Genomic DNA, 15,856 nt, shown 5'->3' on the forward strand with positions numbered 1-15,856 from the left:
TGCCCCCCGACCCAGCTCTGCCCCCCGCCCCGCCCTGGAGTGACACCCCCGCTCCCCCAGGTGGAACTTTCCTCGCAGGGCGTGAGACCATAGAGGCGAAAGGCAACACCAAAGGGAGGCTCGCCGGAGGGGGGGTGGGGGTGGAAGAGACAGAGATCCCTTTCCTCCAAAGCCACCTGGAAGAATATCGAGCTCAGGCACTCACAGACCCAGACGCATATTTTGGAAATGTCGTGGCTGTGCGTGGTGTCGCGGTTCTCCTCTCTGCCCCGGGAATCTGTCCCAAAGCCGTGCGAGGATCCCCCCGTCTAATCCCCCCGATGGTACGTTCCTCCCTGTTTACTCTCTTTGCGCGGCCCGCTTGGGTGGGGTTCTGCTGCTGCTCTAGTTTCGTACGCTAGTGGCGTAGGGCGGCTTTGATAGACATCCAGGCGCAGCCAATAGACTGGCAGGATTATTGGCTGGCTAGCCAATGGCGCAGCGGACCGGCGGCCGGGAGGAGGCGGGGCGAGGCTCAGTCAGGGCAGGGAGGGGGAGCTGTGGAATGGCGGACGGCCGGGCTGGCCCGCCCTGGTGGTAACGAGCCGAGGGGGCTGGAGGGGACAGCTGCGGAGAGGGGTGAGTACGAGAGGGGCGAGCGGCGACTCCCCGGGCCTCCCGGGTCGCCTCTTCCCGGGGGAGAAAGGCGGAGGCGCTGGGGTGGGCCGCTAGGCCCTTGCCAAATAGTGAGCTATGGGGCTGAGCCGGGCACTGTTTCCTGCCACATAGTGAGTCCCCGGCTGGTGTGGGCCCTGGTGCCCCCGGGCTGGGGGGTTTGGGGCGGGCCTGGGCCCGGCCTGGGGACGAGGAGAAGGAAATAGCTTAATCCCTGGGCTGACACTTGCCCAGCCCCTCCCAGGGGCCATGGCTCAGTGCAGGGTGTGTGCCCTGGGCCGCGGCTGGCCGGAGGGGCAGGGGTGTAGGGAGAGGGCTGGCCTTGCCGGGGAGGGGACAGGGCCCTGTGTTGGGTTAAGGAAATGCCGGTCTGCTGGGCTCTCCCGAAGCCTTGCTGGTATCTGCTGTCCCGGGGCTGTTACAGAGGTCTGACTTAGCAGGGAATGGCTTGGGGGAGCTGGGGAGAAGGGGGGGTGCTGCAGGGTCCCCTCTAAGGGAGAGGCAGTGGTGCTGTGCTGGGAGAGGGGGGTCCCTCCCTTTCCAGGCTGGTTGCAGCCTTTGCTGTCTGGGTTTGACATCAGTGCTTGTGCAAACGTGTGCGTGTCTGTGTACGAAGTCTGTCTGTCTGGGTGTGAGCTGTCTGCCCTCGTCGGTGCAAGTTCTGGTGATTGCGCTCATGCAGTGTTGCTGTGAAAGCGACTTCTCCCTCCTGGCTGTCTTCCTGCCCCGCAAGTGGGTGCACCCTTCCGTATGTCTGGCTACACTTTAAGGATGTGTGTAAGCCCCTTGACTATTAATTATGGGCACACAAAATGTAAAACTACTTGGGGTGAGACTGCGTGGGTGCTGTAGCATGCTTTGGAAAATGTTTTCCCCAATATTAAATCCCTAGGCACTCTCTGAAAGGAAGCTTTGAAGGGTGTAACAGGATATGGTCGGGTAGTTTGGTCAAACGCACTGACCTGCTGGTGACCTCAGACCATATTTCTTCCAGAGAAGAAGTAAGTTGTTAGGGAATGTCCTTGGGGTTGTATCTCACCAGCATTTAGGTGTGTGCTGGGGTTACTCCTTTGGGATACAAACAGCATGTGTCCTTTGGAGAAAGGTAAGAGATTGCAGCTCCTCCCTCTTAGCTATTATTTGACCTCAAGGACCTTCCCATGGTAGGATATGTTTTTTTCCTGCCAAAAGTTTCACATTTGGCATTACTGTTTTACTTCCATTAGTAACAACAGCAGAATTGGGCACCTTTACATAGATCAGACCGCTGGTGGGACTGTACGATGCGTTAATGCCAGGAGTAGGCCTGTTCGATAAGACACTAGAAAACACTGAAAGTCTTTCAGCACTGCAGAAGTTGGTGGATGTGAAATTATATTAATAATGGTAAAAAGCCCTTTAATTAAGCACATCTGCTGCAGACAGGGCAATAATGGATAGAGCCCTCTGTAACCCTCACACTTGCATGTCCCTCCCAAAGACTTGTGAGATGGCAAAGTTGAAAGTAAAAGATGTGAGAAGCCAGCCGGGGGTGTGTGCGTGTGCTCCCCTGTGACACACCTGATGGAAAATGTTACTTTATGGGAAGTACTAAAGTCTGTATGCTTGGTCACATGAGGAAGGGGAATAGTTATGTTTTCCATCCATTTTAAGCATCTGCAGAATCAGTTGGTACTAAATGCTGCAGGAATTTAAAATGCTGTGTTGTGACACTTTTCATTCCGATTTGCCCCTTATTGACCTTGAGTGGGTGTTTGTCATAGAAACCGATACAGGGTTTAATGCAAAACTTAGTTAAAATCAAACCAAAGCTAACATCTCCCCACTGAAAACACAGACAGCACGTTGATAGAGTGACTTTGAAAATCCACTGGCATTCACAGCCAAGGACAAGCTTTATCCAGGAAGTGGGGTGGAGCAGGCCAGGCACTCCAGTTCTGTGCTTTTTTTTCTTTTTTTTTTTTTTTTTTAGGATTGTGCTTGAAAACATAAAGTTTGAATGAGAGAGCTTGACCTAAGCTTTAGAGGCCCACCTAATTCTGATCGTTGGTCAAGCTACGGTTGTCAGTATTGTCCCTGGGCAGGTTGGTGATGGTGGGGATCACACCCAGGACTTCTGCCTTCCAAAGCATCGATTTCTGCTTGGTTAAAAGCCTCGTTCTGTTTGGGGAGGGGAGCAGGTTTATCAGCTCACTGTGTAGCCCAGTTGAAACAGGGTGAAACCTTGCTGTACTCAATAAGTATGGATTGTAAGAGGATAAACTTCCAGGGGTGAGCTGAATGTAAACTTTTCCCTAAACTGCATATTTTCACTGCTTTTAAAAAGAAATGTGATTTTTTTATCTGTCTGGTAACAAGTTCAAAAAGTAAATGCCCCAGATTTGACTTTTTGTAATTAAAAAAAAAACAAAACCCCAGCCTTCTGATGGCTCACGCCTGTCAGACTCCTTCCTCTTCACAGCTATGAAGATAAAGCCTTTCCAAGCTGTCTGCTGCTGATCGGGTTTTTCCAAGCCGCTGCACGGTGACGTTAGCAAGACCCCTGCTTCATTTCACCATTCCCATATCCCTGTCCCCAGCCCTGCAAAAAACCAGCAGTGCAGCAGCGTCTGTCCTGTCTACATTCCTAACAAATCTTTCAAGCTCTGGTTTTACAGAACTATGCTGGGGGGTGGGGAGGAGGATGAAAGCTAAGGCTGGCGGGGGGAAAGAAATACGGTGTTTCTGGCTACTTTATTTTGTACAAGACTTACTTGAAATGTGGTGTCGTGAAGTGAGTGTCTTACTGAAGAAGGGTAGAGGCTGGACCTGCAGCCCTCATGTCTTTAGAGATATCACTGCTGGGGTTTGAAGTAATGAGTTAATAGTAAAGTTCTTTTAAGCAGAGTATGAAACTGGTTTCCCTATGAATAATGTGACACACCAAACAGAAATGGTGTATTTTTAAGTTACAGCTCAGAAGGTATTTGTGAGCAGTGATTCATTAAAAAGAATACAACCTTTAAGATAACTACCAACCCAGTTTCTCAGCATGCTTTGAATATATCTCATTCTTCAGGGCTGGTCTAGGAAAAGTTGATTTCATTCACAAAGCTTAGATAATCACGTAGTGTGGGTGGAGGGGTTAAAACTTCAGTGATTGCCTCATATGCATATAGTTACAGCTGCAAATCCATCTCCTGTTTTTTTTTTTTTTTTTGTGATGATAGAAGAACAAAGAAGGTGGTTGGGATTAATGTTTCCACAAAATCAGGTTAGTTTTCTTTGACAGACTGTAATAAGGAAGATTTCAACAAGTGTAAGATTTGGCTTTAATCCTTCTAGATCGTTTCTCTCTGTGGGCTTTCTGGACTCAAATGTTTAATAACTTTAAATGTAAGGTTTCTGTTTTGTCTCCGCTAGGTTTGATGATAATACTTAGCCCTTGGTCATTCAGCTGAGCAAAATACATTGCTGCGTGCGCTGCACGAGTCAGTCACAAACCAGGAAAAGGATTGAATAGCAATTGTGTTTGCATGTGTTGTGTATAAAGTTCCTGCTGTCCCCATACAGAATGGGACACCAGCACCCGGCAAAAACACGCACCGCCAAAAGCGTCATCTGAGGCTTAAAACAGCCAGAACAGGCCACTCTGATGGCTTGGCGCTGGGCTTGCTCCTTTATATAGTTTCTAAAGTAATGCTATGCAAAATGCACAGGAGGCAAACCAAAAGTAACACTTTCACTGTGCGGAAATCTAGGAGAGCAAAACGCAACTATTTTCCCAGCCTCTCTTATGGTGTGTTACTGTTTCCAGCAGCACTCTTGCTTCTAATGGGATCTGTAGTAAGAAATTGTGTATTTGAGTATTTATTCTCCCTGTGCAAGGGTAAAGATTTGTGAGATGGGGCCCCCGGTTACTGCAGATTAACATGTATTTAAATATTTCAGGTATTTATAAACACTGGATTTAAAAAAAGGCATGTGGAAATGGCTTCTGGGTAATAAGCAAATGGCTGCTCAGAACAGAACCACCCCGGTGACATTTACTTCCTTTGTATTTTTGCAACTCTGTCTAATAAAAAGACCGTGTTTTTACTTTTTGAGGAGGGGAGGCTACCGGTGCTGCTGATCAGGCTTCACTGCAAAGGGTGTGTTTGCTAACAGGAGCTTCTACAGAAGGTTATCGGATTCAGGCCTGGTTCTGATTTATGTAAGATTTGTTTTTCCATCTGAAGGTCTGCAGGATTTTTTTTTTTCCCCTGCCTGGAAGGCAGTAGGGGGGAGGTCCCCTCCGAGACGAACTGAAACATGAACTTCCACGTTCTTTTGTTGAGCAAGCAGCGCAGCAGCAGTGCAAAGCGTTAATCACGTTCTCCCTCCCGAGCTCACCTTCGCTGCAGTAATGGGCCTGGGAAATAGTTCCTCTAGATCCTACCCTAATTCTTGAAATCGCAGTAAAGCTTTCTGGTATTATGTTGCTACTGGAGAAGTGGTGGAGCACAGACATATCTCAAGTATGCATCTGCCAGGGGCTTTGATGAAGAAAATTTAAAGGACCAGGAATCTCAATTGGTCTCCCACAAAGGGGGTCAGTGGCAACCTGCTCTGTTCCTTCGACGCCTTCTGTGTCATCCCTCTTATAGAGCAGTATCCCAACCTGTTTTGGGGAGAAGTGGTTGTTTCGAGGATGCTGTGATGCCAAGAGAGGAAGAAGGGAGACGCCTGTGAAGCAGCAGCAGTTAGCATTTGTTCTTGAGGGCTTAAATTTCTGCATGGGAGGCTGTTGCTGTGCCACCACTTTAGAGGAGCTGCTCTGAGATGACTAGTGACCTGTTGTCTTGGAGGTTTTGATTCTCCTGCGTTACCATCAGAAGTGGTGCACAGTCGAGAATGGGATGGATGACACACAAAGAGCTGTCCACTAAAAATAATTTGTTCTTACTGCTGCTGTAAATCAAACCCAAACCATGAGTTTACTATTTTGGTTTGTGCTGAAAGTGCTCAATAAGAATTGAGAGCTTCTCTTGTGTTGTCTGATGCAGCCAGATAACCTTCTTCTCGGAAGGCGCTTGTTTAATATGAATGGTGATGCATTTATTTGAACAAATCGTTTATGAAGCAGCCACACACATAGATTTGAGATTAAAATCTCCTAATTGTAAAGTGAAGGACATGAAATGAAGCGTCTTTTCACCTAGCGCATGATAAACGTGGGGCTTGCTGCCCTGGGATTTCATGGATGCCAACTGTTTAGATGAGTTCAGAAACTGATGAGAGCAGTTTATGGAAGTGAAATCCATACAGGACAATTAAATGGTTTGTTTCCGCGTGGTCTTAAGGTGCGGTGGGATGCTGCAACGTGGAGAAGGACAGCAGGGAGAACTGTTGCTCTGTGTTTGCCTTGTTCTCATGCTCTTTTCTTTACGCATCTGTTGTCTGGCCACCGATGGACAGAGGATGCTGGTTTATCTGGAGGCTGGATGACCTAGCATAGGCTATTCTTAAGTCCTGTGGCTTAGGGTTTCTGGTCTTGTTTGTTCGCTGATGTTTCCAATGCTGTTACAGAACAACCTGCCTCTTCCGAGCCTCCATTTCTCCCCGCTCATAAAACTGGGCTAATGACTCTGACCTTTTGTTTGTAAAGGAAAAGGAAAAGGATCAACAAAATACTGGAGCTTATTTACTGTCATTACTGAAATGATGAGCAATGCCACTTTGCGGTACTTCAAAGAGGCTTCACTTATAAGAAGCTGGAAATCCCTAGAGAGAGAAAATGTTTCAGATGGAAAAGGAGGAGGGGGAATATTCCTCCCGTTCTCATCTTGTAAGTGTACTCTCCTGCAAGGCATGGAGGTAACATCTCCAGCCATCTCCCCTCCCAGCTGGGCTGTTTAAAATAGCCGCTGACAATCTTTGCTTTTTTCCGTAATAGCCAAACGGGCTGGTGTCACTGATCGCATGGGAGCGACTTCTGCATAAATTGTTCACATGCTGTGGAGTTTTGCGAAGTACTTTGTTGACCTATTGTATTACAGCTAATAAGACTGAATGTGGTTTTAATTTCTCATTTCCTCTTTCACTGGATGTCCTTTTCCTACTTCTTAGAGTCTTACTTCAAGTCTCTGTATAGCAAAAGTCTTTTTCTGTTGCTCAAAGAATGAATGATGCTTTGCTTTCAGGCAGCTTTGCACTGGAGGGCTTTAAGTGGCATTCAGAGAAGGCTATCAGCCACAATATCTGATGTATTGGTGTAGCTGCGGTTCATGCATGGAGTGCAAAAAATGGGATTTAATTGGGAGGGAGGGGGAATAGCAGCCCTGGCTGAATGGATGGGTGAAAGTTCCCCGACCACCCCTTAGTCCAGCAAATAGTTCGTTGAGTGCTTGCCAGAGCGGAAGCGAGTTCCCTTTCAGGCACCCTGCTTTTGTGCACCATAAGAAAAAGCACACGCTCTTATGGTTTTGGCCTTGCAGCTGCAAAAAAAAAAAAAAAAGGCGAGAGAGAACCGTGCACACACCCAGATCCTGTTCTTTCAATACCAACAGCTGCTGAGCTGATCCTTTGCTGGAGGAAGGCATATAGCTATAAACACAGCTTGTGTAAAACCTTTACCTTCTGTCTAGGGCAGCATGAAATAACTGGCCGCTTCCCTTTTGGAGGCTAAATCAAAAACGTGTGTAATTAACTTATACAAAATAGCCTTTTGGTTGCTATTGAGAATTCAATATTGTATCAAGGAGGTTACATCTAGGGTCTGGCTTCACATGAGAGGTTTCCATAAAGCAGCTTATTATAGACCTTGCGGTGAGCTTTGATAAAGACTTGCATCTTTAGCATCCCTAATACGGTCTAATCTCTCTTCTCCCAAAAAGATCGCTTCAATAAAGTGATGGTTTCAAACACTCTTGAAATAGTTTTGGATGGTCCAGAGCCTGGAGTTTGCACTGTAGATTACATAAGGTGAGATCACTGCTGGGCTCAGAACATGCAAAATGGAAACAACTACAGCTTAAAAAGAATATTTTTCTGACTGTCCCAAGGAGATTACACAGGCATCTGTCACCACGTCCAAGCTGAAATTTGACCCTGCTCTGTCAGACCAGGGGGGTGATTGAAACAGTGGGGCCTTGCTGAAGTCTGCCTGGAAGGTTGTTTGGTCCCGCTGGCTGCACGGATGGAGAAAGTGAGTCCAAGGATTGTCATGCTGGTGAGCAAAACCAGAAGACTGCTACTCACAGCTTCCTGCAGCTCTGCCTGCAAATCCCAAATGGCAGCCTGGGATCGTGTGCCGTGCCCGTACGTTGCACAGATGGCTTTGTGCCACATTTGGTGTTTCTGTGGGGTCGCCTTGCTGGGCACCGCTATGGAAGAACTGGGTAACCCCAGACATGGGGCAGGCCCCTTCTCCCCCAGCCCTGGTTCCTCTTCCCACCCTCGGACGGGACAAACCGTAGGCACGGGGAAGGAGAACTGCCTGGAAAACCCCGATACGTGGTGGCTTTCAGTACTGGTGGGGTGGGGCCCTGCCTGTTCTCCTGAGTTCATGCTAGTGCCCATCTCACTTGACTCTTGAGATCCAAAATGCATATTCAGGGTCTTAGTGTGGCATCATGTGTATCTTTTTTTTTTTAGCTCTGCAATAGAAAACCCATGTCTTATTTTGACTTTATTAAGACGCTGTTCATAAACCACTTAAATTTAGATGCTCAAGGCTGTTCTCTTGTTTTTTTGTGACAGAAATCCCAGCAGATCTAACACTTCTGGAAAATATCAGGGATTCAGTGTCTTTTTTTTTCCTTGTGTCAAAGGTTAACTTAAAATATTAATGCTGCAAAGATTCATTTAAGATATTAAAACTGTTCAGGCAAGAATACATGTACATATTGTAATTACTTCCTTTTTCTTACAATTAAAGTAATTGGATTATATTTAATGAGCTATTTACATTTAATAATTAAGAAAAGACTTATCTTTCCAGTATTCCCCAAGTGCAGCAGAAGGGTGGGGGCACTCAGAGCTGTGATATAATTATCTAGGCGTGAGTTGAAACTGAAAGAGCAGTTGAGCTGTATAGAAAACACTTGGAATTGGTTTGTTCCTACTCTTTCATTAATCAAAATAGTTTAGTGTGTGCTAAAGGAGGGGAGGCTGAGCTTAGCTGCAAATGAGACAGAGTTTATCTGCTGAAAAGGAAGGTTAAAATATGCTCAGACTTCAGGAATAAGTCATTTAGAAAAAAAACCACACCCTCTCTTTCCGTATTAATTACCGAGCGCTGCCCTAGAATGAAAATGTGCTGATGTATTGTGAGAGTTGCGCTTTGCACCAAGCGCTTTGTTAGTGCTAACAGGCACAAGCCTTTCCTCTTGCTGCTGGAGGAGGCTGCTGTGAAGGAGAGGAAGAAAACACGCTATCCTCATTAGCAGTAATTCAGCCTGGGAACGAGCGATTCAGCGGTGTTTGCTTTAGCAGCCGCGCACCATTTTCAGAAGTTGGCCTGTGGTTCTGCGCGGGCATCCCCGCAGCGACAGCGTGAGGCTCGGGTACCTGCAGTACCTCCAAATGAAGCTGCTGGTGTTGCCACCTAGATTGCATCTCTCCTAGTCAAGACCTTTTGAAGCCCAGTCAGTGCTGTTACAGACTTTGAGGCTTGGAAAATGAAATCTTGTGATTTTATCCAGAGCTGATTTTGCCTGCATTGGGACAGAAACAAAGGGATGACTTTGCCAATGAAAGCTCCTCAACCTTGACCTTTGAGGACTGGCTTTTGGGGCAGAGTGGCAATCCCATTTTAGTAGACATCTCTCTCTTGGGTTGCTGTGGCTGCTCACCTCGGTGGTTGTTCCTGCTGAGGGGTCTGATCTCCTGGGACAGGTTGAGACTGATTCCTTGAATAGTCTCATCGACTCTGGACCATGGTTTGGTGTCATTGGAGACCTCCTGCCAATGGACTGAAACCTGCCCAGTGACCAGGCCTCTCCCTGCATACTCCTAAAATACTTGAGAACCTATAGTGGGTTTTCTGTACCTGAGTATGCCAAAGCTACCTGTTGATTGAAGCTTGTCATACTACTCTGTATTGTCACTGACCTTGTATCCTTGTCAAAATTATTCATAGGTTTAACAGAAAGCATTCTGCTCCCTTTGCTGCTTCTGTTTCCTAGGAAGCAACAAAGCCAGAGCTCTTCTGGAGCTGAAGGAGCCCTGCCTCTCTCCTGATGTATATCCTCACAGCAAAGACCTTGAAACCTTTCTGTTTTGGAGCTTTAATTCCTGTTTAATCAATAGTTCTGTATTCTGAGAATCAAATCCCTGTGACAGCTCTCTTTAATTGAGCTAAACTGCCTTTCTCTTGTCACATCCCTTCTAGAGTTTTATTTTAATGCATTTGTTCTGCCTGTATCACCTAGGAACACCAGGTGACCCTCTTTGTTTAATTTGTTTTCAGCTAAATGAATGGAAACATTAATTAGGGCAATGGTGTGTTTTTTAGGAATTAAAAAAAAAAGTCTAGGTCAAACTGCTGGCTGTATTTGCACTCCAACAGAAGCTAGGAGGATCTGTATGTTCCCCGTTAGTGACACCCCCATCCTTCCACCCCCAGCTTGATTTCTGCCAGCAGCTTCAAGCGAGTCCCTCTCCAGGAGAGCAGGCTGGCATTTATTCCAGCAAGATCATCTTCAGTAAAGCTGATAACAAAAGTTTAAAAGGAAGAGCCAAATTTTCAGTCACACCTGTGCAATCCCCTTGAGGGCAGTAAATGATGACGATAATGCATGAGCCAGACAAAAAAAACACAGAAAATGGCTTTCTGAGCCTCTTTTGCATTTTTCAGAGCCAGCAGACTGGAGAGGGGGGAAAAAAAAAAAAGAGTACTTTTACTCCGGGAACTGGGCGGGCTGGATGTTTGTTGTCTCAAGGACTCCACAGTGCGCTGTACAATGCTTCGTTATTCTGCGAGATCAGGGCCGACGTTTCCGAGTGTCAGAACATCGCTGTGGAAATGTGCAGCGCTGCTCTTGCCCCACTCTATTGCTGAAACACCTCTTTCGTAACGCCAGCAGATCGTATCTGCAAAGTTCTTGAGTTGGTGATTGAAGTGGGTTATTAATATACAGAGGGGTTATGTATGGTTTTTTGCGATCGGCTAACTGTGTTCTCCTGAAGGCCTCGTGTTTTCAGTAGATCCTGCTTCAGGAAAGCTTTTGTGCGATGGTGGGTGAAAATGCAGCCTGCGCTTTCCATCTTAGCGGCTGGTAAGAGATGGTGGGCAACGTTTTACCCGTGCATCTCCCCCGTGGCTTTTGGGGAGAATAGACCACTGTGAAAAGAAGCAGCCCTGCAGCTGCCCTTTGCTGCTGACTCCTGCTCAGCTGCTGGCAGGCTGGGCTGTTAATGACAGATGAGCCTGTGACGCGTTTTTGGGAATGAATACTTGTTACAGCTGGCGGGATGGAGTAGTTTGTGGCATCACATGGCAGTTTGCTCTATAATTTCACTCCCTATTGCTCGGATGCAGCACTGATTGCTAGGTCTCTCTCCGAGTGTGGAACTGTAGCATTTCTGATTGCTGCATCCCACTTCTCTGTGGCTGCATTGTGAGCTTGGATATAGCCCTGAGCACTCAGCAGAGCCTTCTGCTGAGTTTTTTTTTTTTTCCAGTTCTCAGTGTGTGTGGCTGCTGCTTCCCTTTCTGCTAGTCTTTTGGGGTTACATAAAAGCCAGTCTCTTTCTGGCCATTACAGCTACATGGGGGAGTAGTTACTGCTGAGAGAAGCTTGAAATTTGAAGCAGAGTTGTCACAGACATTAGAAAGAACAGTCAGTCTGCGTTGGCAAGCTACTGAGTTAAGTCTCATTTCATACTGATGGGAATTTCAGATCTGATTATCTCCTTCCTCCCTCATTCCCAAACCTGCTGGTGTGTCTAATCCCCCGATGGGTACTCCTAAACGCTGCTCTCCAAGGCGCTTAGCTGAAGGCTTGGTCTCCTTGACTATGGTGCTTGTTTGTGCCCAGGCAGAGGATTTTATAAGCCCTGCTGAGAGCAGGGTGACTGGTCACCCTGATGTACTTGAAAATCAAGCCTAATTTCCCTCCCCTTCCCCAAAAATGAGCTCTGTCCTCCTTAGGTGCTTTGTGCTACACCAGACACTATGACAGATGATCTCACTGCTGGGGTCCAGATTTATTTGCAGATGGTCCCTGATCTAAGAGGTTGTGTGTCACATTGAGTGGGGAATTACCCAGGTGACTCCCAGTAATGCTATGCTAGCTGGTCAAATACCAGTGAGAAGAACCTTGCCAGATCTCTCCCTCCAACTTGGCTGTTATTTACACCTCTTTGTGTGCATTGCATACACACGTCTCACCTTGTAGTCCTGCCTGCCTTCTCCTCTGCACCATGGTGTTGACTGTGCTATCTGCCTGCTGTACAAAAAAAAAAAAGGCTGGTTCCTCTGTTGCTGTGCAGTGCTGTTTTCTGCTCTGCTCCAAACTGCTTGTTAAGGAGTATTTGCTCCGAGTTGCTGTTTTCAGTTGACAGAACTCACGTTGGAAAGCAAATACTCAATCCTAAAATGTCCCTGTATTGCTTCTCAATACTTTTAATCAAAGTCTGTCTCCTTTATTGTTCGTAACAATGGTCCAATTTTACTGTGCCAGCCCTGTTTATTAAAAATAGTCAATAAGACGCAGCTTTGTGCGAGGGGTTTATAGACTGGCAGTTCTTGTTTGAAACAAACCAATTGTACTTGATTCTAATCCAGAACTGGGATTCCTGAGTGATCTGCTATAGCAGAGCTCATGGGGAGAGCAGTCGATGACTTGCTGATAAGAAATCTTAGAGCAGCACGCTCACCTTGAATTTACCTCGTGCTTTGCTCAAAGTACTGTATTTGGAAAGGCAAAAATCGCAGGTCGTGTTTTTTTCCCCCCTTTACGGGCCTGTTGCACCACGCTTGTTCCCCAGTGCCTCAAGAGTATTTACAGAAATAATTGCCAAAGTCAGAACCCACTTAAAAACTGGTAAGCAAGGCATTCAAGGGGAGAGCTTATTGTGGAGGGAGCGGGGTGTCAGATCGGCAGCCATGCGAAGAAACACTACACATGGATCCCGCTTTCTTGGAGAAATACAAGGCGTCCAAGACCACGGTGCGTGCGGTGAGAAAGCACAGGAGTTGATAGGAAGGGTGATGGGGAGCAAAAGTCCGGTGAATCCTGGAAACGAGGTGCCAGTTGTGGCTGGAAGATCGGTAGGAATGTAGGAGCGGTGAGCTCAGCTTCCAGGGCTTTTGTCGTGCTCAGCAAACTTTTTCTGGGCCGGCACGGGGCTGTGGAGCGGGCCAGGGCTCGACAACACGCGCGTAAGCATTTTGGGAGAGGGGAAATTATGAGGAATTCTGGCAATGCCCGGCTGGAGGTGGGGCAGTGTACAGCTGCGGGGAGGCGAGGGGAAAAGAGCTACGGGGCGAAGCTGGGCTTTTCGGATGGTTTGGCTTTTAGTCACTGCCGTCATAACAAGGCTTGGAGCCTTCTTTGATTCAAGCCGTGACTTGGAGACTTCAGAGGAAATGCTTGCCGTGAGCAGGTAGGAAGGTTCTGATTCAAGTGGGAGAGAAAAATCATTTGTTACCGTAAGAAAAGCCCTTACTTCTTGTTTTTAGAAAGGTGTGAAGCACGGCAGTTGGGAGGATGAGTATTTTGAATGTCGACTGATGCAGCAGTGTTTGTGGATTTGGCACACGACTGACTTCAGTGTCGGCCCATTTCCTTACGGCTCTCCCAACCAGCGTGCTCTGCAACCAGCAAAGATCGCTTAACTTCTTTCCTCACATAGCTAGCACTGTGTTTCAATTTGATGCCTGCCTTTTTTTTCATATTCATTAGAAATCTGTTGCAGACAGTTTTCTGTTTCTTAGAGGCAGTTTTCTTTTAATATATTTGATCTCCTCTCCCGCTCCAGTGGGATCAGGGCAGGTCCTCTGTGCCCACAGCATGCCATTCTTGCAGCTTCTTAAAAACAGCATATGCACCCCAAGCTCTAGTACCGAAACAAATCTAATCTTCAACATTAATAAGCAAGTGGAAACACTTATCTTTGCCTGAAAGATAAGGATTTTTGGCCTCGCAATTCATTTAACTTGCTTCTGAATGGTAGGATTTAGTTATAATACATGGTCTGCGGTAGTTACGTGACAGTGACTAATGCCTGATGACCAGTCTGACTAGCTGGGGTGGAAGACTGCTGTGCTGTCATGCCCTGACCACTGAAAGTAAAGTGGTTCTGGATGGCCCTTGCTGGTAGCGTGCTGTCAATCGGTTTCTTAATGACTCTCTTGGAGAATAAAAGCAAGAGCCTCCTGGAAAGCTTTTTTAGGCCTGTCCCTTCCTTGTTTCATTTACTGTGTCTCTTCCCTGCCCCCAGCTGTATGCCTTGTGCTGTCTCCAGTGTTTTGCTTCCTCCTTCTCCCTCTGCTCTCATACCTTGTCCCTTCTCCACACTTGATTTTCTGCCCCTCCTGACTGCTGCTTTCGAAATACACCACTTATTTTCCAATCCAGACTATTAATCTTTGTCCCACCTACTCATGAGGCATGAAGGTTTTACAGGAGCCCATTAGCTGTTATCTCTCTACCTATCCTCCAAAGACTCATGGGGAAAACCAAGGTCTAACAGTGAAGTGTCGTCTTGTGGGGGCATCGACTGCTCTTTTCGCTAATGTTGGCACCAGGCTCTGGTTGTAGGTCCCAGATTTCCTATCTGTCTGCCTCCACCCTACAAAAACATCTGAAACCTTGAAGTTCCTTGTCCTTCCGCTCAGAGGAGAGGAAATTTTGCTTTAAAAATGCCTCTTCTGCCAGAGGCCGCTGGCTGCTGCGAGAGCAGAAGGGTGGTTGTCCACAGCCCATCCTGTCCTCCCAGCCTTGCTCGTCTCTGGTGCTCCACGGGGTTAATCTCGTCTTTTAGTTTGACTGCTGCTTGCTGGATCCTGCCTGGTGTTAGGAGCAGCCGCAGAGCCGTCCCGTCGCCTTGGGAAGAAGCGGTGCTGCCGTACTCTTTGCGAGGAGGGCTGTCGTAGCGATCACGAGGGCGAAACTCTTGATTCTGCAGTGGAGTGTGGCAGGCTGTGCTGGGAGGGTGGGGGTGGCTGGCAGGATGAGCCAGGCTATAAAGGGAGTGTTTTTCTTAGCCCTTATCTCTGCTGTCTTGCACCGGTGCAAATTCATAATGTACGTGTGCTGTGCCATTGTTATTAAAAAAAAAAAAAAGGGACTTTCACCACTACTCCTTGCTTTTAGTTTCAAGACATGCTTTGAAGGCAAACACTTTGGGGGGGGGCCTGTGTATAGACAACATATTCTGAACCTTTGTTTATTCCTGGGTATTTGGGGCACTACTCCATTTTCTGCCCTGTTCTCCCCGTACTTGCAGAGATTAGTGCTACCTGTGTCTATCTGACCCAGCATACCTATCATCTTTAGGGTTTTTTGGTCTCTTTTTATACATGCATGCTCACATCTCTTCCCCCTTACAGGCTTATTTTTCTTCTTGCTGTTTTCCTTCTGTCTGTCCTGCACCTTGGAAGGTTTCCAGCTGGGTTTGGTGGACGGGCTGTCCACTCTGGCTCTGCAGATCCCCCCGCCTGTGCTCCCTGGCCGAGCCCTGGGGAAGCACGGGGGAGAAGCTCGATGCAGGCAGCCTGCAAATGCTGCCTTGTTTATGAGAGCTGCTTGTTGGTGCAGACTGCAGTCTGGGGGGAGCTGGGAAAGTTTGTCTGGCATAAAGCGCTAAAGCTGACAAAAGATTGTAGGGCTTGGGCTGTAATTGATAAAACACGGGGTATTTAGAAGCGAAGGTCAGAGTCCTTCCTTCATTCACCCTGTTCTTTAAATATCCCAGCGGTTCCTGATGGCTGCTGCAGTGCTTGGACACGGTGAAGAACAACATGGGCTTCAGTCCTTGGAGAGGCTCTGCTTTTATTTATTTGGAAGCAGATCTCGCTCCCCGTTTCTATAAGGTGTATGGTTTTGGGGACGCTTTCCTTGCACAGGGACAAGCACACAAAATCCCTTGCGTAGAGGCGTTGCAAAATGGCAACCTACATCTGTTTGTCTGGGAGATAGCTGGGCGCCCGGTATGCTGAGGCTCTTGAACTCCTCTGCCTTAATGGGTCAAATTTAGCAATTCAAAATCTGGCTTGTGAGGTAATTAGGAGGGA

The 15,856-nt window shown here is 47.3% G+C and overlaps 1 protein-coding gene across 2 annotated transcripts in view; it reads left to right on the top strand.

Moving 5' to 3' along the window:
* The first annotated feature begins 508 nt into the window (after nt 1–508).
* The window catches only part of WASF2 (WASP family member 2), a 33,151-nt gene continuing 17,803 nt past the window's right edge, over nt 509–15,856 (top strand). Inside the window, exon 1 of one of the 2 annotated variants that reach the window (XM_072885445.1) lies at nt 509–618. The gene's annotated coding sequence lies outside the window, so the exon portion shown is untranslated. Of the gene's footprint in view, nt 619–3,790; nt 3,908–15,856 lie in introns of those variants that run through there. The other variant, XM_072885446.1, reaches the window with a different exon arrangement.

Source organism: Ciconia boyciana, chromosome 21 (assembly GCF_034638445.1).
Source record: "Ciconia boyciana chromosome 21, ASM3463844v1, whole genome shotgun sequence".
In the NCBI taxonomy this organism is placed as follows: Eukaryota; Metazoa; Chordata; class Aves; order Ciconiiformes; family Ciconiidae; genus Ciconia; species Ciconia boyciana.